Genomic DNA, 7,837 nt, shown 5'->3' on the forward strand with positions numbered 1-7,837 from the left:
AACGCCAGATGCAGAGACTGCAGCCTTCCAGAGACTTCAGGGGTCCCACAGCTGGGTGCGAGTTGGTCCCATCACAACCCTTGCTCCGTGTCACTCACATGGCTCTGCTCCCCTAGTAGAACCATAACTGGTATGGGGCTGGGTATCTAGGGAACTACAGGGCATTTGCAAATGACCCTGAAAGGACAAGCAGGGGCTGGCCTGGTCGGAGAGCAGAAGAGGGCGATAGAGAAGAATGCTGTTCAAAGGCACACGGGCGCCCATGGGAGGGACACTATGAAGCCGGAGAGGTGGACAGGGGCCTTGCGTGCCCACAGACCGGGGACTCGGCTCATGGTGCCAGGGAGTCACCACAGATGGTCCCCTCTACTGATGTGGGTACGGGGCTAGGGGGTGGCTGTATGGAAGGCAACAGTCAGGTTTAATTCTCGCTCTCACTCCCAATTTTTGGACATAGTGATTTGCAGCTCCTGTTACAGATGGACTGCAGCTCAATAAAGGCAGAGATGCCTTCTCTCCCAGGCTTCGTTGTGCTTTTTTATGAGTAAACATTTCTCGATAAAGACTTACTATCTGCAGAGACCCCTTCATCCCCCAAAGGTAAGGGTTTAAGTGGCCTTCTAACTGCTGTTACTTATCTTTACAACAGCCAGAGAGAGCCTGCTCAACAGCAGAAGCTTTCATTTTGCTATATATATTTTTAGTGACTGGTTATAAATCTGGCTCATCCCTGGGGCTTAGGGCCGAGGGTCTCCTCCATTCCAGAAGGCCAGGCTGGGAGAACCATTCCTGCCCCTGGGTCTCTGGGCTGCTGGCATTGACCGTTCTCAGGAAGGCAGGACGTGGGCCCTTATGTCCGAAGATGTGCCAAGGGGACCTTCAGGACCCCCATGCCTGTCTCTGGCCCCTTCTCCACACAGCAGCCTCTGTCCTGTCCTCTTATTCTCTTCCTTGTCAAACCTTACTCTCAACACAGAATCTGATAAACTCATTGCCACTAAGAACAGGTGTCTGAGAACAGCCAGGTTGTTTGCCTCCTCCCTGGGGAGTATCCACTGTACCACATTCAGGTATCCTTCAGCCATCAGAATTCACCTCAAATGATAAAATCACAGAGAGGGACATAGAAAAGGATTCATAACCCCCTAGAAACCGCGACCTACCTGTGTAGCAAATGCTACTGGTTCCCACTCTGTTCCACACCCTCACCACTTTTGTGCACACACACCCATCTTCCAAACAGTAGCACCTCAGAGTTTTCTCTGCCTCCAAAGCCCATTCTGCCTTATAGTGTGACTGGCTGGAAATGCCAGAGCAGCCCTCCAGCAAAGCCTAATAGGAGTGAGTGTTTAGCTTGGGCTCCCATCCCCTTGGGCGGGACAGATCACACTGGGTCACAGAGTTTCCCTGTGGGATGTAACTCCAGCAGCTCTTGGTGTTAACTGGCTTGGGAAGGTGTCCTACACTGGTGCCTTCCCTCTCCTGTCTCACCTGCCCAGTCCCCTGCTCACACCTGTAAATAAATCATACTCAATGGAACCCTCATCTCAGAGCTTGCTTCTGGGGATAAGAACTGAGATGCCATGTGTGCATGTGGTCTCAGATCAGGGCACAGTCTGAGACTGCCAATGGACAGCCAGGAAGCTGGGGCGACCTTCTTCTCAGGATGAGGTGGCCCACAGGGCTGGCACAGCCTGGTGACCTGGAGAGGATGAGACTGCACTCAAGAAATGCAAGAGGCAGTAAAGACTGGAAAGTGAAGGTGGGGGTACAGGAAGGGCACCTGGGGGGTGGAGACCCGGAAGACGAAGGGCCAGAGGCAGCTGTATGAATAAGACCACAGCAAGAGAATGGTGCAGCAGATGTGTGAGGTCTCGGGTGTAAAGGTGGGGCATCCATCTGTACCAGGCAGCCACCAGCTGCAAAATGCTTGCATATTGCTGTCTCATTCTGACCCTGAGCTTGGTTCTCTCCCTCCCAAGACATAACTCAGCTGAGGGATCAGGCTGTTCCTTGCATGTAGCTGGCACATCTCTGAAATGTGAGAGCTCAAGGATACGTGAGCTGTGCCTCCATGTGAGCCCACTCCACCTCACCTCCCTGAGGAAGAACTTTCAAAGGCCGCTCTTGTCCACTCCCCACTCCCAAAGCGATGAAGCTCCTAGAATCACAGCACAGGAAAACATTGACTCTGTTTTTGTTTCATTTTGTTATTTTAAGATCCCAAACGCTTCCAATTGCTCCTTAAGGATACACACACAAAAACATGTTGACCAACCATAGCCCAGCCAGGACATCAGGTCAGTGTTAGTGATGCCCGAGGCATCAACAGGAGGGTTCTAATGCTTTATATACCATAGCACACTGGGAATTCCCCCAGAACTCTCTTATAGATGTCACCCAATGACTGCAGTAGGCCTCCTCGGGGCCTTACAGTGCCCCTGGGACTAACACCACAAGGAACAGAGGACCCATGTCTCCTACTCAGAGTTCATCGTGCATCCCCTTGCCCTATGGAATAAGGCCCATAAAGGCTCTGTAACATAGTCACAACACTGCCACTCAGAGTTCTGAGTCCATCATCCACAAGCAAGTGTCTACAGGTTCCCACACCTTCAGTCAGGGCCTGGCGATCTATTACAAGGCCATTCATTTCAGCCTCACCTGCTTTTGCTACAGACAGAGGACTCTCAACTTTACTGACACATAAGAGTAGAAAATAGGACTCATAGACAGGCCGGGGTTAGGGGACGGCCCACCTGTGCCAGACCTGAGGCACAGACCTAGGCGGGCCGACCCAGGGGGGAATGTTCCAGAAATGAAGAGAGAGGACAGGGGCTGCATGTCAAGAATGGAACAGTAAGAAAGGGGCCTGAAGAACTGGAGAGCATGGGGTCCCTCCAGTGTCTCTCCAAGAGTAAGAAATGCCCCAGAGCCGACTGTGGGGTGACAACTTCAGAGACAGAGAGAAGGGCCTGAGGTTTCCACACTGGGCTCAGGGACAGCTCTTCCCAGCCTTCTTGAGGATGGCTCTGTTGTGGGCCTCTACTTCAGTCCCAACCATGACCCCTAGGAGGGAAGGCAAGCCCGTCTCCGTGAAAGATCAGGACCCGAGGAACTGCCCCCACTCCCATAGCAGCTGGAACCCCAATGCCAGCAGTCCAGTAGAGCTAGGCTCTACTCCAGCTGTTGCTAGTGAACCCCAATCTCTCTACATAGGGAAGATGGAACTGGGCTATGGCACACATGTGTGATTGCCCTGCGGCACAGGGACGACCTGAGCCAGCTCATCAGCCCCTTGTCCTCCCCCAGCTGAGGAAGCAGTTTCCATGCTGCCTTGCCACCACACCTGAAAGAGGCAGAGGTTTTAACAACCCTAGGAGACATTGCCAAGCCCCTGCCTCCCCTACTAGAGAAACATTTTACATTCTCCCCGGCATGATCATTCATCTGAGTGCTTGCTTGTCTCTCCAGGAGGAGTGGACCTTGCCTGTATGTTCCCTGCTGTGACCTAGTGACTAGAACATCCCTCGGCACACACTAGGCCTTCAATAAAGATCTGTGGAAAGGCAGAAGAGAGGCCAAGAGGGAGAGAGAGAAGAAGGAAGAAAGAGTTCCTGAAGCATAGAGAAATCCAGCATGATAAAGGGTTAATATCCAAAATATATAAAGAACTTATACAACTCAACAACAACAACAACAACAACAACAAAACAAAGTTATTCTAAATGTCCCTCCCCTGCTCGATGCTCTTCTATGGTTTCCTACTTCCCATAGTCCAAATTCCCGGGCAGCGTGTCTAAGGACCCCCCAAAACTGTTCGAAGCTCCCTTTCCAACCACATCTCTCCTCCTAACTTTGGTGTGAAACCTCCTCTCAAGCAGGTGCTCTAGTCCCTGCCCCCCACACAAGCCATCTCATCCTCACCCCAGGCCTGCACTCATGTTTCCTCCTCAGGACCTCTCCCACATGTCCCTCCTTCTTTTTTATTTCATTTTTCTAGGTGAGGCAACCCTTGGTTGACCTGACAGATTGCAAGGACCTTATCATCTTACAATCCCTTATTTTTTTATTTTTTATACCTACAGCACCTAGTCTTCCTAGATGGTCTCCCATCCAAGTACTAACCAGGCCAGACCCTGCTTAGCTTCCCAGATCAGATGGGATCAATCTTGTTCAGGGTAGCATGGCCGTAGACCAACATGTCCCTCCTTCTTTGAGGACCCCTTCTTATGGTGCTACCTGTGGAATGTTCTGGCATTTCCTCTCTAAGGCTCTCACCTGGTACTTCTCGGGGGAATGTTGTGTTCCCTCATGGGAAGCTCAAAAGGATAATGAAGAAGGGAAAAGGACAGGCCTGGTGACTCCAGGTGCAGCCCAAAGGAGGGACAAAATAAACATAGGAGTGCTTTCTGCTTCTGAAGAGCCAGAGCTCTGAGTCCATCATCCACCAGCAAGTGTCTACAGGGGCACGGACATCTTGGATATCCTTCCATTCCTCCCATCAACTGGCTGCAGTGAGGTGGACATTTTTATTTGACCTGCCCAGCATTGCATGGGGCCCGCCCTTCCAAGCACAGTCCCTACAGGTCACGGAGGCTGACCCTCTCCCCACCGCAGGGGTATCTGTGAGGCCATGTGTATACCACACAGCCTGGTCAGAGTGACTGGCTCACAGGATGCCGGGGACCCAGGCTGGGCCAATGAGAAGGCCCCTGAACTTTTGCTGGAATCACCTGGAAGGAGATGCTTCTCCATCAGAGCTCAGGGGTATCTGGCTCACATTCACTTGTAGCAGCTCTTTGCTTCCTGGATACCCATCAAGTAGAAAGCCAACCAAGAGTGCTGAAAGAGAGAAACAGTATCCCAGTGATATCATCGGGGTCTCAAGTATAGCTAGTCATGGCTTCACCTTTATGGAGGCTAAGAACTCCAGGTAATTTAAGAGGGTCTAAGTGGGTTTCTGTCACTTGCAACCAAGCATCCTGGCTCAGTTTCTATATAGAAGAGCCACCCCTTCAGGTCAAAGTACTGCCATCTTCCTGTATCCTCATACATCGCACACGGTCCTCTTGGGGAATGACATTAAGTCCGGTTGCCTGTCTGTCCTCCATGGCCTCTAGCTGAGAGCCGGCCTAAGGGGTAGGCACGGGCCTGGGGAGAGGACGGACATCTCCTAAAGCCAACAGCTGAGACTCCCTGAGGACAAAGTGAGGCCATGGTATAGAGAGCAGGAGGATAGTGAAGGGAAGGGGCAAACTGGGGGCCCCTTGCCAGGACAGGGGAGGTGGGAGGGTACACAGACACCGGCAACCCTAATTGTGCCAACTCTGCCACTTCCCAGCAGATGCAATCTGCCTGGCACCTGCCCTCTGCATATGCAGCTCTGAAAAAGGCCCGTGACACCACACATGGGCTGGGAATACCACTGAGCAATAAGACCCACCCCTCCTGGGCAATCTACCCTGGGGCAGAGAGAGTGCCCTTGCTTGGGAGTCCCAGATCTGCTCCTTACTGGGCTCCCTCATATGCTCACTGTGTGGCCTTGGCAAGACTTTTCCCCTTTCTGGGCCTCAGTGGACCAGATGGCCCTTGAGGCCCCTCCCACTCAGAAACACAGAAGAATCTGGCCCTGTCCAGCTGAGGGCATCACAGAGCCTTGGCTCTTCCCAGCAAAACATCTGATTTTCAGCAACAGACATGCAGGGCCTCCCCCGCCCGCATGTGGAGTAGTTGGTGGGGCTGCTGGAGTCTCCCTGGCATAATGGCAGGCCATCTTTCTCCACCCTGCCTGACCTGGGCAGCCCCGGATGCTGCAGAGCCAACGATGCCTGCCACGATCAATTATGTGGAGACCAAGGGAGGACATAATCTGGTGATAAAGGGCTGGAAGTTAGCTGGAGGCTGGTGCTCTTTCTAAAGTGATTTACTTAGCTCCCCTCCACACTCGCACCCTTAATGTAATTATTTACTTTGTCATTAAACACCCTCCTTCCACTCCAGTTATTTTTAGAGTTTCTGAAGCCTATAGAATTGGCTGGGGAAGTTGCTCATTGGCCAGGGGAAGTCAGGTTCCCCCCAGGGGGCAGTGATGCTCATGGAGCTTGGGGACAGCCTGGGGACTCATGCTGGGGTTTCCAGAGAATGAGACCAGGACCAGATGCCACAGGCCATCACTCCTTGCCCTCTCAAACTTCCTCATTCACCTTAACCCTCCTTTCCTTCCTTCGTCCTGCTTCCTTCCCTCTGCCCTCCTTTCCTTCTTTTTTAAAATTGAGATATGTCACATACCATAACATTACCCCTTTAAAGTATATAATTCAGTGGTTTTTAGTATATGCATGGGGTTGTGCAGCCATCACCACTATCTAATTACAGAGCGTTTCATCGTCCCCCAAAAGGAACTCCATACCCATTAGCAATCACTCCCCAGGCCCTATACTCCCGTCAGCCCCTGGCAACCACTAATCTATTTTCTGTCTCTCTTGGGTTTGCCTATTTTGGATTGTTCATAGAAATGAAGTCATAGAGAATGTGGCCTCCTGTGTTCGGCTTCTTTCACTAAGCATGTTATCAAGCTTCATACATGTTAAAACATGTATCAGTACTTTATTCCTTTTTATGGCCAAATAATATTCCATTGTGTGGATATACTGCATTTTGTATATCTATTCGTTAGCTAATGCACATTTGGGTTATTCCCAGCTTGGAGCTATTATGAATGATGTTGCTATAAATATCTGTATACAAGTTTTTGTATGAACATATTTTCAATTCTCTTAGTATTGAAAATATGTTCATACAAATGAACTCAGCTCTCAGCTAGGAGTGGAGCTGCTAGCCTTGCCTCCCTTTCCCAGTCAGCTGGGAAAGCTGCGGACCAAGTATGCTAGTGCTGCTGTAGGCTGTGGTCAGCTGGAAAGCTCCACACTGCTCTGGCAGCCAATGACACAGCCAGGGGTTGCTGCGGGCTGCTCACTAGCCAATAAGAATGATGACAGCAGCCCCTGGTCACCCACATGCCGGACCTTCACCCTCCACAGAGCTGGCCAGGTAAGCTTCTTCACCCTCATTTTACAGATGATGCAAGGGTAGCCTGTGCTCAAACCTGGATGTGGACCTCCAACTGTCTGCCTCTAACTGAAAGCACCTGCTACTTTCCTTGTCACCAATACAGCCTAGAGGGATGTGACCAGTGTCCAGACTCTAGGGACCAGAAATGAGACAAAGGTCCTAACCACATTCAGCCTCAGAACTCGAAGAGGCAGCAAAGTATATCTTTGGCAATTTGAGCTTCCCTTTCTGACCTTCTCCCCTGGGTCAGCTCAGCTCCCCCAACACCAGGTATTCCAGTGCCTGAAGGCTGGCACATGGTAACCTAGCACATGGTAACCTAGGTCACAAAGAGAGATGTAGGACAATGTGAATCTCTGCACAATCCCAAGGTGACAGCTAAAAGGTAAATTTCAGGCACTCAGCTATCGGGTTAGTGATTTCCTTTCCTAGCCACCCTCACCACATCACACCATGTAGAACCACCTCTTCTGCCATGCATGCTTCTTCCCCTGGATGTCCCTCTATTTCCAGAATGACAGGTACTGAAGAAGGTGTAAAGATTGTGTCTGGTGTCCACTGCCTAGCACCACACCAAACGCAAACCCTGCATCTCAAATACTGCTGCTCAAAATGGGATGGAAAATCAGACACCGAAATGACCCTCCCAGACCAGAGGCCTCATGTCTAGTGTCTGGGTTTCAGACTTCCCAGTCCCTACAAACATAAGCCAGTGGTCCACACCCACTGGGAGCAGGGCCAAGACACAGTTGTAGAAGAAGAT

General features: G+C 51.1%; 1 protein-coding gene and 1 pseudogene across 2 annotated transcripts in view; both read right to left on the bottom strand.

The window, feature by feature from the left end:
- Window positions 1-7,837, bottom strand: part of GLI2 (GLI family zinc finger 2) — a 245,479-nt gene that overhangs the window by 163,982 nt on the left and 73,660 nt on the right. The gene's annotated exons all lie outside the window — the stretch shown is intronic.
- On the bottom strand, window positions 4,080-4,198 carry LOC112470697 (annotated as a pseudogene).

This window comes from Pteropus alecto, unplaced genomic scaffold (genome assembly GCF_000325575.1).
Source record: "Pteropus alecto unplaced genomic scaffold, ASM32557v1 scaffold3, whole genome shotgun sequence".
NCBI classification, from domain to species: Eukaryota; Metazoa; Chordata; class Mammalia; order Chiroptera; family Pteropodidae; genus Pteropus; species Pteropus alecto.